Genomic DNA, 21,398 nt, shown 5'->3' with positions numbered 1-21,398 from the left:
TTTATATTCAGTAAATTTTTTTTATTTTTGAAATTTTTTATGAATTCTTTTTCAAAGTTTTCACTTAAACTTTTATAAAAGTAGTTTTTTATTTACTAATAAAAAATCGATTAATCAGCTTTTTACATTTACCGAAACCTTTATTTGCGAAAACTTTTGTAAAAGCTTTACTTTTTGCTGGTCTTATTTTGAACCTGTTTACTCCAAGTTTGTTTTTCAATTCTGTGTTATCCCTTTTTATGTTTTAAAAAACTGCACAGCACAGTAGTTCAAGTTTTTTTTTGCTAAAAATATTTTTTTTAATCGAAACCAATTCTTGGATATAATATTTTCGAAATTTTTTCTATACCACAATAAAAAAAATCACACATAAATTGCAGCATAAATAAAATATTTATTCCGATATGTAGTTCAAATTGGTTGCTTACCTTTTCGGAAGTCAAGAAAAACGTACGTTTAATCACCAATGCAAAATTTGTACTGTGAAGTCTTACTTCAAAATCTCTTGCAAGACTCCACAACTCGTTGTAGCAATATGAGCTTTTTTACGTGCATATGTGCATATGTATATTTATGTGTGCACTAGGGTGGTCCAAAATAAGTTAAGTCGGAACTTTAATGCTACGATGGTTCTATATCGAAAAAGGTATACCCTTATTCTTTATTTTGAAATCAAAAAATATTTAGAGGTCGCTCAAAGCGCTCAAAGTTTTTCCGTGTATTTTATATGGGAAAAAACTAACTTTTCGTGGAAATGGTATGCAATTCTTGAAAATCAATATTTTTCGATCGGAAAACTCTGGTTCTCTTCAGGAGACTTCCAATAAAAATATCCAATTGCTGATTTAACCATTTTTCAATGCTAAAGATTTTTTATTTATCTCCCCATTGCTTTGTCTGACATTTTCTTGGGGTTTTGGCGGACATATAAAATATAGTTACTGTGATCGAAAAATATTGATTTGCAAGAATTCTATACCATTTCTACGAAAAGTTGTTTTTCCACATATAAAATACATGGAAAACTTTGAGCTCTTTGAGCGACGTCTAAATTTTTTTTGATTTCAAAATAAAAAAATAGGGGTATTCGTTTTTGCGATATACATAGAACAATCTAATGGGCTGAGAGCATAAAAATTCCTACATTACTTTTTTTACATGCATTTTTGGACCACCCTAGTGTGCACATAAGTGTGGTGAGTAAGGGAGAAAAATTAGAGCTGGCCTGTTTTAAACAGCTTTACACTACCTAAGCTTAAAAATTTGTGCCGCAAATCCCGAGGACGTTTTCTCCACAACTCCATACTGTCCAATTTAAACAAAAAAAAAAAAACAAAATTTTTCAAAACACATACATACACATTGTTTCAATTATACGTTTTTATTGAATTTTCTTGTTAAAAAAGTGGACTGTTAACAAAATATTAGTTCAGGCCCTTACAAAATTTTATCAAATTTAGAAATTTTTTTGCTTTAATTTCTTCCGTAAGTAATACAACCCACAGTCATGTAAGGATAGCTGTTGGATCCCCTCTTTGGCTGTGGTATGTTTACTTTTTCTATAACGGTAACCTTCTTCTCAACACTATGTGTGACGCCCGTTTTTGTAGCCCTGGTTGAAACCTTTTGGCTGACAATTGTTTTTCGAGTTTTGTTTCCATTCTTGTAGGTGGTTACTGTGCGATTGGTCATGTTTTGGAATCTGGAAGAAAATGGAGGGAAAAGCGAGACTTAAAAATATAAAAAGTTATATATATTTAAGATATGTCAACAAAATTTTCCTACGCCACTTATTTAAAAATACATAATTAAAAAGAGATACAAAATGGTGTTGCCTAAAAAATTGTATGTTAGTTGTCTGCACTCTTTTAGAAGTGAGAATTTAAATATGAAAAAAAAATCAAAATTTAAAATAGCTTTTCCAACTGAAAACGGTGTACTAGCAACTGAGCGTGAATTCTTCGCCATGTTGATCCCAAGCATGCTGGAAATAAGCATCCAACACCAGCGGTAAAGTGGAATGTGCACCTGCAGACCTAATGCTTCTTCTTTTGTGTGAGCAAACTTTGGCAAGCGAAAGATTTCTACCCAACCCACCGAAACGCCAGGACAAAGCAGCCACAGCCGCAACCGAAGCAATGCGCGAGCTATTTTAGCCGAAAATTGGCCGCAAACCGGTGCGCCTCTTTTCTTTCACCAGCGAGGAAGTTCAGGTGGCCATCGGGATTCCAAACGCCTTCAAAGCCTTTGGCACCGACTAAATAGGCATGCTGATGCTAAAAATCGCCGCAAACACAAAGATAAATCTCGGGCTTAACCGTAACCGCACCTGTGAAAGAACCCTTGCAGCAGCTTTTCGAAGGCCTTCAAAGGCTTCCTCTCTTCCAGATAACGCCAAATTATCTGAGTGGTCGGCAATAGTCAGTCACATTTCAAAATAAATATCAGAGGGCGTTTCACTGATCTCATGCAGTGACTACTGGGCGAAATTGTCGCTTCTGCACCGCAATGAGCCTAAGCCTCTCTTTCGCGAAATTCTCGGTTACCTGTTTTTACCACGTGGACGAAAGAGGTCAGGCTATAGCTCGGAAAGGTACACCAATTCCGAATTCAAACAGCCGGATAATTCAAAGGAATACTTTTAACAGCCTGTTCTCTTTCTCCGCGCACACAACCTCCACATGCATTAAGGTCGAATTTCGCTTTGTCCAGACTCGCCCTCTGAAGGTTCTCCGCAGCACACTAACCACCTCTTCACTTGCCCGCTTAAACCCACATAGCTTAAACTCGCTTGCTTTGATGCGAGCTTTATGAAAACGATTGAGAGGCCGACTCATCTAGGCGAGGCTGAGCAGACGCTACAAAAACACCGAATTTTTAACTATTGTTTTAGCATTCAAAATGAATGTCTTCATGCTAACCTTTAAAAATAGTAATAAAAGTAAGATTTTACAAATTATTTTGTATTGCTCCAAGTTTAATTTATTTACTGAATTTTCTTAATACCTAAACATATTTTGTAAACAAATCATTTAAAAAAATGCAACCGACTTCAATTATGCAAGTTTATTGTTTATGTGCTCGAAAAAAAGCAAATAATTCCGTTATTTAGGCCAATGATGCTGTGTTCAGGCAATTTCACCCACTTTGAGACAAATACACCTTTTCAATAAAAAAAAGAATCATTGAAGTCGGTACGCGTAGTCAAAAGTTATCGAGTAGTATATGTACATAAAAAAGAGCTTAAAAAAATATTCCGGCGAATTGTGAACCTCCTTCTTTTTGCAGTCGGTTAAAAAAGTTGCTCAATCATATTTATGTTTGTGTGTAAAATTTGTAAGCATAAAAGAAATCACCCCTTCCATATACCGCTGCATCGGAATTCGTTTTCGGCGGTGCCTTGGGTTTTGGCCGTGCTTTGACCATTGCGGCTTTTTTCTTTGCTTGCTTTGGCGGCGGTTTGTTAACTTTTTTCACTACAGTAACTTTCTTTTCAACGGTTTCGATGGTACCCGTCTTTGTCTTTTTAACTGATTTCTTAGTGCTCGTAATTGTTTTTCGGGTCTGGCTTCCTTTTTTGGAAGTTTTTACGACACGATTGCTCATATTTTTAAGTCTGAAAGAAAAGGTTGGAAAAGCAAAAAAAAAAAACAGAATATAAGAAAATTGCATATTTATTTCAATATTCTGTAACTACTTACTACTATTTAAATATTCAATGTAGGTTTATCGATTAAAAATGTCCAAAAATTAGTACTTTTTTTAAGTTGGAAACGGTTGAAATTTTAAGTCGCAACTTCAACTTCCGTTGAAATCGTTCGACACAAACTGACGCGCCCTACTTACATATACAATATAGCGTTATTTCAAATATACACTCTAAAAAAAATTTGTTTTAATTTGCGCATATTAAGATAGGTAACCAGTTTCCTCTCTGAATGAATGCAAATTTACACAAATTTACACACCGTGTTAATTAAATTAAACACTGCTTGCTTACTTTCATTTAGCATATGTGTGGCGTAGAACAAATTTCAAATTTGTTTTTTGAGTTCTTTATTTATTTATTTATTGTTCACAATTTCACAGTTTACACATAAAATGTTTAAAATTTCCTCTAAAAAAATGTTGTTTAAATTTACGCATATAAAGAGAGGTAACAAGTTTCCTCTCCTAGTGTGTGCAAAATTAATCACTGTCTGTTTACTGCTACATACCAAATTTATCACGTTCAGAAAAAATACACACAAAGTGTTTAAAGTTGAGTAAATATGAGCACTTAGCATTAGTCCACACAAGTGGTGGGTTTTGGGGTTCAAATTTTAAATGTTCGGTATTCGAAGTATTTAAAAAATGAGAAACCAGAAATCGACGAAAATGAACATAAAAGTGTAAAAATTTCATGGAACTATTTAATTTATATATATTAAAATTCTATTGTGTTTATAGAACTTTTTATTAAACAAGTAATTTTTAAGCAAAAAAAGCAAAGCCCGCGTCAATTCTCATATACAAATTTAAGAGTACCGTTATTTTTTTCATGATTTAATGATCGGATCTAAACCAAATTACGGGACGACCCTTAAGGTACCATATTTCCGGTAAAAAAAAAATTATTGGAATCGGTTCACGCGGTCCAAAGTTATGCGGTGGCATACATAAAAGAAGAAAAAACACTCCGAAGAATTGATAACCTCCCCTTTTTTGAAGCCGGTTGAAAATGTTTGAGTTCTTTGTCAATTTTATGTAAATAAAATGCAATTTATGAAACTTTAAAAAGTTTATTTATTTTAGAGAGCATATTATCTGAAGCGAATTTTCAGTATTTTCTGATGATATATATTCATTAAAAATTTAATTTAGTATGTATTACTAGTAAAAATATTGTATGAGGGAAAAATCTGTCGCGTACGTTATAATGTTTTTTTTAGTAAAATCTAACCAGAGATAAAAAAAATGGAAGGATTGTAAAGGTACATTAGGAATTTTTAACAAAAATAAAAACTCCCATGATTCGCAGACTTTCGCAAATATGTATATGTGCCTTAAAAACACTTATTTTTTTTTGTCGCGCACGTTATCACCCTGTTTTGAACGGATATTTTCCACACCCACCAAAGTTTCGAGGCTGCTTACATTTTTCTCAAACATAGTACCATTGGGTTGCAACATAGGAACCGTAATCTTGTTTTTCAGTAACTTCTATTTTTGAGAGATTTATGTTACTCCATAAGCGTACGAATGTCGCGTATGGCTGCATGGAAACACCCATATGTATATTTTCCGTGGAAATTCTGTTCTGCGCTGGTAACAAAATTTTTTAGCCGATAAATAAAGTTCTCATTTCATTTCTGTTAATAACACTTTTAAATTTTTCGGTGACCGAATATTCGGGAACAATCAAAGTAACACTATATTAGTTAATGGAAGCTAATTTCACAAAAGCAATTTAAGTGAAAAATGATTTTAATTTTTGGAATTTTATATGGTAATTGAGAGTTAATAAAAAAAAAAAACCATTTACCATTTAAATTGCTAACGAAACCGGCTGTTGGCAATAATTTCACAATCAAACGGATGGAAAATAATTTTATAAACTTACACTTTACCTTTTCAAAGCTCACCGAGTTCACAAGTTGGTTTGATTGTCGCAAGTGCAAAATTTTAACTGTGAAACGATAATCTAAATATGTATTTATGTCCAGCCCGGGTGGGAGTCATTCAAAGTGTTGTATTTGAAATAAAAACCCTGCCGTCGTGCGTAAGTATCCCCATGAAATAAAGTTACTACTTCTGAGATGGTCTCTAACAGACCAAGTATTGGACTGGTTGCTTTGTTATGAAATGAGGGACACTAGATTCTTCAAAAATTCCGATTTCTGCTGGCAGACGAAGTGTAAAAAATTCAAATCTAACCACGATTCGTTCATCTGTACACCAGTGATGAAATTGATGGTACAATTGTACTTTTTGGTACATTTTGAATCTCAAAAGTACATTGGTACTACATCGACATTTTTGATACAATTTTGTCAAAATACGGCACTGCGCCAAATTCTGTCGAAATACCACTATGTATACTTGAAAATTTGAATGTTTGTGGACGAAAATATACTCATCTTTTTCCACTTCTTACAAGACGTGGTGTTTATTAAAAACGAAAGACTTGCTAAAATCAAAAAGACTAAATATTTTGCAAATCATTTGTCTGAAACTTCGATTGCATTGAATGCAATTTTTTTTTGTAAAGTTTTTGTGTTACTTGCACTTAATAAACCTACTTGAATGCTTTTGTTGCTTGCCTTGATATTGAAACTTAGAGTACAACTTCACAAAATGAGGTTCATGTGCTCAGAATTGTATTCTAAGGGGTTTGATGGCCTTTTTAAGCTATAGTTATTCATGGTCATCGATGATATTCAGCCTTACTGCATGCTTACCTATCACGCAATGACCAGTTGGAACTTCCACCAGAAGTGAGAAGTGTAACTTGCCCACGAGCTCCCTGGACCGCCCTCGGTCTACATGTGACCAGAAGGACTTAGCCGCCCTGCATTCCAAGGTCTTTGCCCAGCGCACGCTGAGCTGGCTAAACGCCCATCTGTCCAGAAGTAGACCGCTTGAGGTCAGGGGAGTATCCAGACCTTGAGCAATTTCTCAAGTGTTCCCTGCATTGTAGAGGTAATACACTAGAGAGCAAGCAATCCGAAGCCTCCTGTATAGCGGGTATCTCTGCTTGGAAAATGCTACAGTGATCCGGAGGCCTGAACTTTAGGTTGATGGAGAATTTTTTCTTTTTACATTTTTGAATGAAAACTAAAATTTCAACAGATGTTCAAAGAGCTTGAAGGTTTCTGCAAACTTTCTGTTCGCATACTATACTGGATATTTTTCTCTTGTGAGAGAACAGATTTCCCCCGTTCACAGGAATTTTGTTGCTGGGCATGTTTTACTGGAGATTTTAAACGAACGTACCTATAGAAAAATTTACCTAATTTAAAAACATATATGTTGGTACTTTTTCGGCTGATTTGGTACATTTTTTTTTGCCATTTGGTACAAAATTTAAAAACGCATTTATCATCCCTGCTGTACACGCATCAACGCGCACGCACAAAGCATTGCGTTGTTGTTGTTTAAGAAACATCGGCTCACAGGTCGCTCGGCTACAACAATCGTCAACGGACGAGATTTTTCTTTTATGGGGCAACTGTCTATCGCCAATGGAATGGTGCCATTATAAATAAAGACAGTTGTAGCCGTTGTTCGGAGATTGAGCGGAGACTAGTGTTGTGGAAATAGGAACGCATATTGAACCATTTTTGGCCTAGGGAAATCTCCTGCAGGGAAATCGGTATAGAGCGAAGACGAGTGTTTCCCATACTCATGCAAATCTTCTACATACTCGTACGAGTACATATTTATGTACATACATACTTATGTAAATGCATAAGCACATGCAAGTTCTTATCACGCCTTTGGTGTAAATGCAGAAGTAAAAACATATAGTGAAACTTCGCTATAACGAACGAACGATCAAATGAAAAATTCAATATAACAAAATTTTTGCTGAAAAAACCTCGTAGTTGCGTAATTTTCCATAGAAAAATGCTTCTTAGATATATCGAAGAAATTTTTAGCATGAAAACCTTCGGAATATATTGGCGGTTAAAGTGCCGTTAGCAAACGAAGTGTCGTCTCAAAAACTTCTACATAACGAACTCGAAATATTGCTAGCTTAATGTGGAAGTTGCATTTTTAAAAATTTTACGAAGATTTCTCATAGCAATTTTTTCAAGTATTTTGTAAAACTTTGAAGGCAACATTTTGAGTGCATTTAATAGCGTTTTCTTTTCTCGAAAAAAGGCTGCACTTATTCTGCCTTGTGTTAGCGCTGTCACATTTTCATGTTCTTTTCTCAGCCCTTTCACAAGGCGTCGTGTTCTTTTCTCAGCAGGTTGCGCTCTGATCCGGCGAAAGTGCTGCCTTTTCTGCCCTCAAATAAACGTGAGGGTGAGAGTTGCTTGGTTGATTTTTAATTTAATCTTGTAAAAATGCAATTATTTTCCCTATCAGAAATAAGTGTTTTGCTTTAAAATTGTTAAATACTTACAGGATAAGTGAATAATTCAGCTTTATTAAGTTCTATAAATAAATTGTGGTGGAGTAGTATATTTTCTGTTTCATTCTCATATAAAGAACGCAACATTTTCTCAGGTTTCAGGGCAACGCAAAGCAAGAGTTCCCATATAAAAGGGCAGCACTTTTTTTGAGAAAAGAAAACGCTATAAGGCAAAGCAAAACGCCATACAAATGAAAAGGATTCGATGTTGATTAAAAGATTTCGCAATATTATATAGAACTTTCTGTGCCTCTTTTGGACTTCCTTTGCCTTCCATTGCATATAAACGGGAAGTTATAAAACAAGTACCGGATGAATTTTTTATTTCTCTTACTTTCTATATCAAATTATAAGTTTTCACAAAAGCTAAGCTAGCGATATAATGACGGGTACAGTCCCGTTTAAAAACAAAAAAAAAAATAAAAACGAAACTATACTTCTGTGGTCATAATCAATAAGTCGAAAAACCTGAATTCGAGAAAAAAACGATTTAAACATTTCGATTGTAAAGTTAGCCTTCTGGAGAAACCAAAATATTTTCGCCTATAACTTTTTAAGTAGCCTGGGGGATTTCACATACGCATAGAATAGTGGTTAAAGAATACGATAGCATATAAAGAATCCATTCTTCCTTAAGTCGACTTGGGCGGTTATTGCTTGTGACCACAGACTTCTAACGAATTTTTTAAAAAATTTGGCATTTTTCGTTGCATCGAGATTTTCTCATTCTATAAATATAATGAAACTATAAATATAACGGAGCATTTGTCTAACCCCTTCAACTTCGTTATATCGAGGTTCCACTGTACCATGGTTTGTTATCGCTTTTGGTTTGCTTTCGAGAGTTTTGTTATTGCGCGTTCGCTTATAAAAGTGTTCGCATTTCTTCAATCATAATTTCGTCTGAATATATGTTCATGAAAATCATATAAAAAAAATTTAACTTTTTATAAGGATTTTTTCTGTTGTAAGTCAGAAGTATCGCGGAGTATTTACAAGTTTGATGTCGCAAATGATTTGTCGTTATCAAGTCTTACATGTAAATATGTGAAAATTAGATGACAAACGTGCTAATACATTTATGTATAAGAAAATTAAATAATTTTGAACACATAAAACAATCAGACGGTAGATACAGAGTAGGCTGAGGTCAGGTTCTTTTCTATAGTAATCGTACTTCAGTTTGACAAACCTATCCGCCATTTTGTTTTTCTTAAAACTTATATCAGGAAAACAAAACCTATCTGCCATTTTTAATCGGGAATTTGGTTTTTTTTTTCAAAGCCGATAACAGATTCGAAATCAGCGACTCCAAAAAACCGAGTATAAAAATGCAACGTAAAAACAATGAGAATTTCGACTTTTGGCCAGGTTTTTGGACCATTGTGTAACTTTGAGTTGGAAGTACGCATTCGAAGTAATAATGCAGAAATAAAGCTTTATTTAACATTTTTATATACATATGTATTATCTTACTTACATACATTTTTTATTTGATTTTATATTTTGTTTTCCTTTCTATTTAGTTCAGATTTTTTGTTTTTATTTAAATAATTCCTTTATTTTACGTTTTAATTTTTATTTTATTGAATTTTTTATTTTATTTTCTTATTATTTGTTTTTATTAATATTTTTTATTTTATTTTTTTAAGTTTTTATTTCATATTGCTATTTTTGATGTAATTTTTTTATTTGATTTTTTTTTATTTCAGTTTAAGCATTTTTTTATTTTTTTTATGTTTTTTTCTTACATTTATATTCAAATTTTTTGTTGCATATGTATTTCCAAATACCTTTTTATTTGATTTTACTTAATTTAATATTTTATTTTATTTTATTTTATTTTATTTTATTTTATATTTTATTTTATTTTATTTTATTTTATTTCATTTTATTTTATTTTATATTTGAATCTTTTTATTCTATTTCATTTCATTCAGATTTTTTAGTTCTCCACTTTATCTCAGCAATTTTAGAGTGAGAAAATTACGGTACATAGCTTGATTCATATTTGACGTGCACATATATTACCCACATGAAAGGAAATAACAACACAGAAAATATAGCCGGTAGAGTTGAAGCCACTGCAAAGCATCGACGGCAAAATGGCACAGGAGCTGTAAAAACGAGGATAAAGAAGCAAACTGTTAATGATTTGCAGCGATCAACCTATTTATGGTCCTGGATTTAAAGGAAAAATTCATAAATGAATTTTTTTTTTAGCTTTATGCTTATGTTTGAAATAACAACGGGGAAAACTGTGAACTTCAGGCTGTTCTTCGTATAAGCTCATAACCGAAACATAAACTTTTAAAATTCCTAAACTTATCAGAAGAAATCCAGCAGCAGTAAGCCTATGAACCTTGCAATAAGTTTTCTGCGTCCGTATGTTGTTATCGTTTTCAAATGATTCATTTCCGCTTTAGTTTAGAAAAAAGTCCGTTTTATGATAAGAAATGAGAAATAGTAAATACATACATAATAGCAACTTTTTGTGCTACACAATCGCATGTAGGTACTAATCCATGCAACTTACTTATGCAGCAGCATCGGGCTTGTTTTCGGGCGAAAGTATTGTACGTATGCGACTCATTCGTAGACAAATGTATTTACATACATGCATTTACAAAAGCAAAAGGTAAATAAAATTAAATTAAATCGTATAATCACCAAAGCATGACCAGCACATATGTACATATGTACGTATGCACATTAGGGTGATCCATGCTTTGCATTATTGGTTGCACCTTCATGAAAATATGAGTCACATACACTTTTATACCAATTAGAGCAAGTTAGGGCCTGGCTAAAGTCCAGTAACGTTTCTATACATTTATATACTATATATATATACATACATATATATATATATATGTGTGTGTATGACAGTGTTATCAGCCAGTGACCTTGCCATACTGCTCCTATCAACTTGCATCTGTTAATAAACTGCTATCGAATATTTAGCAACCTACGTCATTTATATAGTTTGCATCTGACAGCCATTTAAAGCAACTAGGGATGTGCCGGGTATCCGGTAGATATCCGGAATACGGCTTACCCGGCCGTTTTTCTGTTATCCGACTATCCGGCCGGATACTGCCTAAAATCCGGCCGGATTTCCGTATTTCGATTATAGAGGATTCAAGTTGAAAATCGGGTTCAGAATTTTTTTTTTGTATTTTCATAATCAAATTTAATTTCACTTAATTGTAGTAATTAGAGTAAAAAATTTATATATAGAGATACTTCATTGCCAGTGTAAACAAATTTGGAAATTCTTGACGACTGTTCTTCCACAAAATTAAAGTATCTTCCTGTCTGGGTCCACATCACTACAAAAACTGGAATCAGCATCAGAGCCGTTGGCAATTACCTCAAAGCATTACCAAATTTCCTGGTGAGCTCGCTCTTCAATAGATGGAAGCTTTCACTAGAGTTCGGCCTTTTTGGAATGATTGATGTGATTCTCCATCTAACTGATTTATATTTTCGAATTAGTTCACCATCTACTCAGTTTTTGGATTTATTGATGTCAGAAAAAAACGGATTTTGAAACGTGGATCACAAACTATGTCCGCAATGAAGCAGTTGGATTTTCATCACATTTTAAAATAAAAATACATCAAATACACGTTTTTTTCTTAGCGGCGTTCATTGTTGCTTATAAGTTTTCGTTGACGTTTCTTCTCTATTTACTAAAAATAATCCATAAATCCGGGTTGCAGACGGAGAAGTTATCGTTTTAATACAGAATTATTTTATAACTTCGATTTCAGAGGAGAAATTTTGTATTCTTAATTACGTATTGGACAGTTCAGCTCAAAAAAGCAGATAATGTGGCCATAAGTAAAAATAGAATATAACAATATTATGAAATTTATTAAGGACAGCAGTCTACCGGATATGCGATCGGAATCTGGCTCTTATTTTTTATATGGTATCCGGAATCAGGTTATCCGGAAAAATCTCTATCCGGCACATCCCTAAAAGCCACAAAATGAAAATGGAAAAATGTGCATTTTATGTGTAAAAACCCATCACCGAAACCAAGGAAAGGCTTAATAAATAATATGAGGACTCTGAACCATCGATTTCAATGCTCATAAAATAGTTTGCAGGATCGCCCAAAAGTTGGCACCACGCCAGATATCGGCGATAAAATCCGTGAAATGATATTGAGCATTCGGGGAATGATAGTGCGTGAGGTGGTCTAACAAAGAAGGTTAAGGTTCCCCAACAAGGCCATAGCTCCAGTGCTTTGGCTTACCTCGAAAAGGGAAACAAACAAGGGAAAGGGAAAACAACAAGAAGTGTGTCGACAGTAAAAGATTTGGCTTCATTTGAGAGGTCATTAACTGAACAAATGCGTATTTTGATAAGCTTGAGGAAACTTATTACTTGGAAGGCATTAAAGCAATTGTGACAACTCTGAAACAAATGTATCGAGCTAAAAGGGGTATATGTTGAGAAATAAAATAACGGATTTTTTAAAAATGTTTTTTTTTTCAAAAAGTCACTGAGCTATCAAACCGACTCCTTTGCAACACCGGTCGCTATGCCCGAAAATCGACTGTTTTTTCTTTCCTGCTTTGTAGTTTTCGAGACTTCGCCAAGTAATGGTTTTTGATTAAATTGCTAGTATCTCAAGAATTCTTTAACTGATCAAACATGCTAGCTCATTTATATATGGCCTTGGCTTAGATGTTTTCAGTGTATGTATTTAAAAAAAAAAAAATATCTCACACATACTGATTTTTCTCCGCCATCTAAGTAAAGTATCAAAGCGCTATTTTGTAAATTGAAAATCCTCAGGCAATCTTCAAATTCTTCTCACAGGGTTTTATATACATACATGCATATGTACATATGTATGCACATTAGGGTAGTCAAAAAATGCATGTGAAGAAGTAAAGTCGGCATTTTTATGCTCTCACCCCCTAGGATTGTTTTATACCGAAAAAATATACCCCTATTGCAGAGTTTTCCGATCCAAAAATATTGATTTTCGAGAATTCTATATTATTTCTATGAAAGGTGGTTTTTCCCCGTATAAAATACATGTAAAACCTTGAGCGCTTTGAGCGACCTCTAATTATTATTTTTTTTCAAAATAAAAAATAGGGATATATTTTTTCGATATAGAACAATCTTAGGAGGTGAGAGCATTAAAATTCCAACTATCCACCCTAATGTACACACACACATATTTATATACATACCACATGCTAGTGAATTCTGTGGCTAAGGGACAGTGATTGTGGCAAAAATGTAATGCGAATTGTAAGTTTGGTAATAAAGAAATCACGTAAGCAATTTACTGATTGAAAATTTATTGCGGTAAACATGGTATGGCATGTAGATAGTATGTAATACGAGTATGTTTGTGAGTGAATGGCGAGTAATTGAGTGAGTGATATAGTCAATGAGTAAGTGATTGAATGAGTGAGCTGCCATAAGATGAGATGAGAAAAGTGTAGAAAACAAACAAAAAGAAAAACCTAAACTATATTAATGGAAAGTAATGTAACAAAATTTAATTCAAACTAATTTGATTAAATTGTGTGCCGAGTGGTTAGAGGTGCTTATTACTACCACTACGTAGGACCTATGCATGTTTGATCTCTGGTTGAAGCAGCAAATAATATTAGAATTGTTTTTTGTGCTAACACCTCTCCTTGGCAGGCAATGGCAGGCCTCTGGGCTGTTTTGAGAAGGCTTCTCTTAAAATCTATTTCCCGGCGTACAACTGTAGGTCCCTCCATTTGTGAAACAACATGAAGGAGAAGCTCGGCCAAATACTTTTCAAAAGACTGAGCGCCAAATATTTTTTTTTCGTTTTTTACCTTCCTTCATTTGTTTTTAATGTTATGTATTTTATTTTTTTATTTCAGTTTTCATATTTTATTTCTTATTTTTTTTAAATGCATAATTATTTTTTTTTTTTAATTTATTTATTTTATTTAGATTTTTTATTTTTTTAGCCTTAGATTATTTTAACTTGATACATTTTTTAACCGACTTCAAAAAAGTTAGAGGTCGCAACATTTTTTTATGTACATACATATGTTACCGGATACCCATCGACCACGCGAGCCATTTTCGTTCATCTTTTTATCGGAGAGGTGCAACCAACGTGGTTTCATAATATTTTGGTTTAGTTCCGCCATTTAGATCAAGAAAAAACCAACGGTACTCCTAAACTTGTATATGAGAAATGAAATCTTTTGCTTTTTTTGCTTTAAATTACATGTTTTATTTTACTTTATTTTCTTCTGTTTAGTTTTTTTTTATATTTTATTTATTAATTTAAATTTTATTTTATTTCATAAATTTTGTTAATTTAATTTTTATTTTAATTTTTGTATTTATTAAATATTTTGCTTTAATGTATTTATTTTATCTTTCATCCAATCTTAAGTTTATTCTGTTATATTGACCATTTTATTTATTTCAATAGTGTTATTGAGCTTTGTACCACGATTTTGTTTTTTAGGAAAAATGAAAAAAGCAACAAAGTCTAAGCGGTAGAAGCTCTACTACGTAGAGTTCGATACTTTTTCCATTTTTCCTAGAATACAAAATTGTGGTACAAAGCTGAACAACGCTATTGAATTAAATATTAATACGCCACAATAAAATTGACGAACATTTGTTTAGTTTACTCGAGTTAAATTTTTATTTTATTACGCATTTTTTATTATGATTTTATTTTATTTTTTTTTTTTAATTATATTTTTATTTTAAATTTACTTTTAATTATTTAGTTTATGAGTTTTTTTTATCATTTTGTTACTTGCATTTGTTTTATTTGCTTTCATTTCATTTAAACATTTTGTACTTAATTTTATTTTTTTAATTTTAGTGTATTTTTAAATTTGTTTTATCTAGTTAAATTTAATTTTATCTATTACTCTATTGTATTTTATTTGGTTTTATTTAATATTAATTTTGTTCAAGTCTTTTTATTTATTTTTTTGGTTACTTAGTTTATTTTGTGTTATTTTATTTCTAATTTAATTTAGTTTAATTATTTTTGTATCGTACGTATTTAATATTATAGATATTTTCTGTTGTTTTATTTTTATTTAATTCTTTATTTAATATAATTCTTTATACTATTTTTTGAATTATTATTTAATTTTCAATTTATTACTTTTATTTTATTTGGCCTTTTTTATTTATTTTTTTATTTGGTGCTACTTTATTATATTTTTATTTTACTTCTATTTAATTTTTATTTTATTTATTTACTTAAATCTTTTATTAACTTGTATCTTTAGTTTAATTTTTATATATTTTTTTTTACTACTTTATTTAATTATGTATTTTGTTTTCTCATTTTTTTGGATTCGCTTTATTTGCTTTCATTTTATAAAACATTTTTAATGTATTTTTTTAATTAATGTTCTGCTTTAATTAATCGTTTTAATTTTTATTTATTTTAAGTTAACTCTAATTGTTTATTTTATTTTCAACAATTTTAGTGATATTGATTTTGTTTACGTTGCTTTATTATTTAATTTAATTTTTTGTTATTTTATTTTTATTTGATTTATAATTTATTTTTTCTTTATATGTGACCTCCCCTAAATTTCATCAATAGAAAACAAATTAATCGCGCCTCTTAAAAAAAAACCATTCCATTCACTCACACTAGCTAAAAAAAAAGAGTGCAATTACGGCCAGGTGAAGGCATCCATCCTTTCTATCGGTCAATGAAATATTTTCGCTGTTATTAATGAAAAGCGGAAACTCCAAAGCCACTGTGGCGCACGCAAAAAGTGGGGAAACAGCAAATTGGGTTGCAAGTGACGTGCTGCGAAAATACAGGCAGATACCAACGAACATCGTCACGCGTTTTGTTTATCGCGCAATGAATAGCGGGTTATGGGTTATTGAGTTCGCCGGTTGAAAGAACAGGTGAACCGCTTTGCCCACGCATTCAAGGCAACATGGCCAACAATTCACAATATGGCGGCAAAATACCGTTGGCGGTACTGTCACGGGCAAAATGTCAAATGAAAATTGGAAAATGTACAACAAACAAAAAACAAATAGTAAAGCAAAGTGGTGAGAGGGGGGAAGAGAGCACCACTCATGGACTCAGGCAACTGGACAGGAGTGTGAATGAACACGAGAGGGATTGCATATAAGCGGATAAGCGAACAGAAAAATATGACTGCATTGATGATTGACTGTGTATTGATCGGGTTTATTGAGTGGTGCAAGGGTCTGCCAAAAGAGTGGTAAAAGCACTGCAGTAGACGGAGGGCGAATATTGGATGATAAAGTTGATGAAAATTCATCAAGCGACATCCATTCAGGTGGGAACAAAGCGAATATCCTTGCAAATATACATGTGTAGGTATATATAGTATGCATACTACTCGTTTAATACACATGTATGTAAATATGTATTTACCATCATTTGTTTGTCCTATCGCCCATATACTTACTACTTACTACTTTTACTATGTACACACTTGCCATGCGCTCAAGTGCATTTCAATTTTGCAATTTACTGCAATTTTGATGACACAAGTATGCAAATATTTGTTGTTGTAAGCTGTTGAATGGCTTCACTGTGTGGCAGGCTATACCCGTAGTCCCAAATTCGTATGTCACAGAACCCGTACACAAGTAGATTTTATACCCAAATGAAGTCCGTGTTGGAAATTTTAAACTCTGCTACCAAAATTATCTATTTATTTTGTGTGATTCTCTGCCGGCAAAGCTTGACCAAGTCAAAGATAACTAAACCTCAGCCACCACTAATGTCTGCTGTCTCAACAACCAGGAACGCATTCTAAAGATCAGTGGTTAGGTAAATAGTATCAATCGGCTCTTCTTCAGAGGCGGAAGCAGACCCTTCACTCGCGAGACGTGTACATGTAAGGAAGCACAGTGCTGTCGAAGACCTATAAATGTCGGCGAGTGTCCGCCTTTTTCAGGGCAGACGAAATCCTTCCCTCTTCTTAGAGCATCAAGTAAAAGGCCCAGGTCTACGGAGCCTACACCTTCAGAAACCTGCAATCTTTTAGTGGACCAAATGAAATATAAATCCTCTGAATAACGCTGCAAGAGTAGGAACGCTGGTACTCACCTGCCACCTGGCCAAAACCGCTCCGCTACCACAAGACTCCTAAAGGCCCTGACCAACTATTTGTAGGGCTGTCAAAAAACTGTCTCTTGTTGCCGAAACAGTGACCGCGACTGCGATTCCGTAGATGTCCACTGAAGAAATAAAACAATGCCAGCGCTAAGTGATACGAAGCCAATGCCACTGGGTATGAGTTGGATAGAACCTTTGTGGTGTAATGACTCGCTAAAGCCAACTGGCCGTTACGCCAAGAAACCCATACAATGAATAGATCATCCCTCTCAGTACGGCGCTCTACTGAATTCGGCCGCTCGTGTGAACGATATTGCCAGGTCGGGCTAGACGTCAATCAATTGTCGACGTTATAAGGAGCTTTTTAGGATGACAAAGGCTGGGGATAACAAGTATCTTAATCGGCATCGCTTCAGACCAGCAATGTAGAGAGATATACCAGTGATGCTCAGAGAGAGCTTTTACTCTGTGCGCGCATATAACATCTGCAGAGAGCTTTGAAGAATTCCGCCCGCGGGCTCTGTTTTGATCATCACTGGTCTAAACAAAATTTATAGAAAGCTTAAATGAGGCGGTGTCCATTACCGCTTCAGACTCTTATGGTCGCAGCTGTTTTGGTTAAATTGATGCTAAAATTTTCTTACTGGGTTATCTCATGCCATGCCAAAATCATGTTTAATACCATCTATTGTAGTTGTTTTTGTATCTTTTGTTTTCGTCATCTTCAATAGTCGAATGCATGCTACTTTGAAAATCTGTTAAAATTGTTCGCTTTAGCAAAGTGGTTGTTGCAATGGATTTGCTGTGGTTGCAGCAGATTTGATTGGTTATCAATATTTTAATTATACCGCACTACGTTACCATAGAATGCATAAGCACATATGTATGTATGTATGCATACATGTGTAATAAGAGTAGTATTGGGAATACATTGCCCTCTAGGTTAATTGACAAGTAGCTTTTGGTCGAAAATTGACTGAGTTTGAGAGTATGAAATATGTATTTCGATTAGATCGGGACGTGCTTAAGAACAAAAGTCCATCTTTAGCAGTTTTTTTTAGATCTTCTACAAGTAAGCTTTCAAACCCGGGGGAGAAGTGTGAAAAAGAGTGGAATTGTGGGTAGCCAAAGAAACCAAAACGATTTTCCCAGCCCTCAGGCCCCGTGGCTCACTTTTTCTGTCTGAGAAGGTATTCCGCCACCACCACACTTAAATGTTTTGCAAGTGTCAGTATTGCACCAACAGTTCTCATGTGCCTTATTCATGAGTTTCTTAAAGTACACGACATTATCCGCTATGCTTGACCATATAATTGGCTCTCATTGAATTATAACCTTCAAGAAATCACAGTTTGTCAATTCCTCAGCCACTTCGTTCTCTTGAACACCATATATGTAGGCCGGATACCACATGAGTCTTTAGCCCGTTCCAATTTTCTAAAGAATTCAGCCTCAAGCTACTTTCCTGGAGTATTCGTGAAAAGTTTGAAACGGTTTCCAAGAGCAGTTTGGCTATCACTTCAGACCCAGTTTTCGTGACTGAACTGACTGAAAACTGCTACTTTCAGTGATGAAAAGACTGCTGACATCAAACGTACAGCAATAAAGTATCATAAAGTAACCCTACAGATGGCAGCCATCTTCAGCTAATTTTTTTTTTAGTTCTGGAACCGTCAGTATCGACAGTGTCACGATTCCTCCATTGATTCCTTGTAATAAAGCCAGCAAAACATTAAGAGCCACTTCTGACGTTGCACTCACAGCGTTCGTACACACTTATTTGTCGCCTAACGAACACCACACGAGAGGTAAGAATATACCACCCAGATGGCATCATCTGCCAACTCTGGCATGGTACAAGGGAGAGTAATTGCACACTTTTTTCGCGACCCAGTCTAATGTGCATGCATACGTAACTTCTACAAACTTGTATATTGATTATGAAAAGAGCAGAAATGCATATACAAATAATGAAAATTTAAAAATAGGGAAGAGAAGTTGCACAGCTGACAAATAAAAAATGCGAAGGACCTACCTTCTATTAGGGTCAAAGACCTATAGCATGCGATCCCAAACGTTTTCATTTCGCTGCGCACTTACCGGCTCAGTATATTGTCACGGCGCTCTAGTCAAAAATTACACTTCAATTACCTACCTCCAGTTACCTACACTTAACCAGCGCATAAATTAATTGGTTATAATTTCCTTCTTAGTCTTCTTCTTCTTATTTGGCACTACAACCGTCTGTCATAATCTATATTACAAAAGTACTTACTCCTTCAGTACTTTGTATTATATTCCAGATTTTTATTTGCTGTCTCACCTCCGCGCCCCCGAATTCCACAAGCTTCTCCTGTCAAAACTTGGCACTAGTCATTCCAAGTTCCAAGTTTTTCCCCCCTAAGCCAGTCCGCTCTGGATCCTGCGGGGTGGGCGATAAGTCATTATCCTTCGTAAAAGTCCAACCTGGAGGCATGGAAATTACAGAGTAAATTGACTCAAACGTGTTTTTAAATGTTTGCAAATACTAAACCCGGCTCACTTTTCCATTTATTTGTAGGATCAGTCATACGTAATGCTGGGAACAAAATACACACACAGTCACATTTCGCATAGGCATGAAATAAAAATAAAAACAATCAATATTGGAGACTTTCTTTAGTGGGACAAGCGATATGCGATAATGAGTGGCTCATTTCCGGGTATTACTATGTATCTTATCTATGAGTGATATGCACTTTGATTATCTTATTTGTCGCATAACAAATACAATAAATGCGTTCAAGCTTGGCCAATAGAACGAATATATGAGCCATTCTTTTTTAAGTCGAACGGATTTCGTAAATAAAATTATGTCATGTCTCCGATTCGCTTCAAATTTTTGTTTTGTGGGTTCTATACATGAAATAAGCTAACAGGTGTTCGAGGAGTTGTTTTCTTCTTTTTTTCTTCGGAGATATGATCTGTCAAAGTTTGCATTTTTTCGTGATTCTGACTAATCATGCACTCCTTCAAATCGTTATATTTTGGATTCTGTTGATCGTAGAGACTTCATCTTAACGTCATTTTAAAACTAAGAAACGGGCTTAAGATTTCCATATATATATAAGATGGTCAAGACTGTGGTACAGCTAACTTAGCTATTAACAGTTGAACTTTTTGAAGTTGATTTACATAGTGAAGACCAGTTAATAACGGATTTAAAATTATACCATCGCAATCCTTGTTTAATTCTCTATAAAAACCGTGCTTTGAAAAAATGGGGATTTTTCAAGAACTATTTTTAAAGTATTTTTCTTTATGACGAGATGGTTTATTTTGTGAGAATCAAAAATTTTTTGTAACTTTTTTTCGAAAACTTATGTTAAGATATATTTGGTAAGGTGTTAAACAACGGGTTTTTGCAAGAATTTAAATTTTATTGCAGATTCCGATAGAATACCTATCCAGATATAATATTTGTATGTCAACATTTTTATTTAAGGCGACAAACCCCTAGAAATGGGCGTGACAATTGCAGAAATAAAATTAGCAAAAGGCAGATTTTATTGCGGATTTCGACAGAATATCGCTTCGTTAACAATATTTGTTCCAATCGAAAGTGTGACACCAAATTTAGTGTGCGATGTGAAAAAAATGGCTCACATAGGAACGTATGGTTGGAGATAGTTTTCCGCAATTTCACATAGAAGTACATATGTATGTATATGCATACATGTCTGTGCCCGTCAATTAAAGTAGCTTAAGTGACTTTAGAAAGTTTGACTTTGGATTAAAACCAACGGGAAATGTTATATCGGTCAAAAACAAGTTATACGTGTGCCGGCGTTTCGCTGGGTCACGTCTAGGAATCGAGATATATATATAACTATCATATAGGGGAAATTGTCACCTTTGGTGGTCTTTTTTTGACATAACTCGAGAACCACTAGTCCGATTTTNAAAATTAAAAATTACAATTCCTTTAATCTGTTCATATAACGTTTTTCTATATAATCAACAGTTTTAAAAAAATTTAATATATTATTCTTCTGTTAATAATGAGTGAAATTGGTGCGAAATTTCATGTTCCTAGCTGCATAAATGGAGGAGTTATGATAAAAGACCTCATATCTGAACAATCAGTTGTATGGGGGCTGCAGGTTATAGTGACCCGATCTTTGT

At 33.9% G+C, this 21,398-nt stretch overlaps 1 protein-coding gene and 2 long non-coding RNA genes across 3 annotated transcripts in view; 1 reads left to right on the top strand and 2 right to left on the bottom strand.

The window, feature by feature from the left end:
• LOC108358424 (retinal homeobox protein Rx-like) overlaps positions 1-21,398 on the top strand; it is a 122,051-nt gene that overhangs the window by 78,273 nt on the left and 22,380 nt on the right. The window lies entirely within an intron of this gene.
• Positions 1,359-5,833, bottom strand: LOC108358433 (uncharacterized). The gene is made up of 2 exons (XR_001846774.1): positions 5,610-5,833; positions 1,359-1,702 (listed from the first exon to the last, which is right to left on the bottom strand). It is a non-coding gene; the product is annotated as an uncharacterized LOC108358433 (long non-coding RNA).
• LOC108358434 (uncharacterized) lies at positions 5,286-5,584 on the bottom strand. The gene is made up of 2 exons (XR_001846775.1): positions 5,525-5,584; positions 5,286-5,411 (listed from the first exon to the last, which is right to left on the bottom strand). It is a non-coding gene; the product is annotated as an uncharacterized LOC108358434 (long non-coding RNA).

The sequence above is a fragment of the Rhagoletis zephyria genome, unplaced genomic scaffold (assembly GCF_001687245.7).
Source record: "Rhagoletis zephyria isolate East Lansing unplaced genomic scaffold, Rhagoletis_zephyria_1.1 Rzeph_scaffold_00254, whole genome shotgun sequence".
NCBI classification, from domain to species: Eukaryota; Metazoa; Arthropoda; class Insecta; order Diptera; family Tephritidae; genus Rhagoletis; species Rhagoletis zephyria.
Note: the sequence above shows the minus strand (reverse complement) of the source record. Positions and strands in the feature narration are given on the sequence as shown.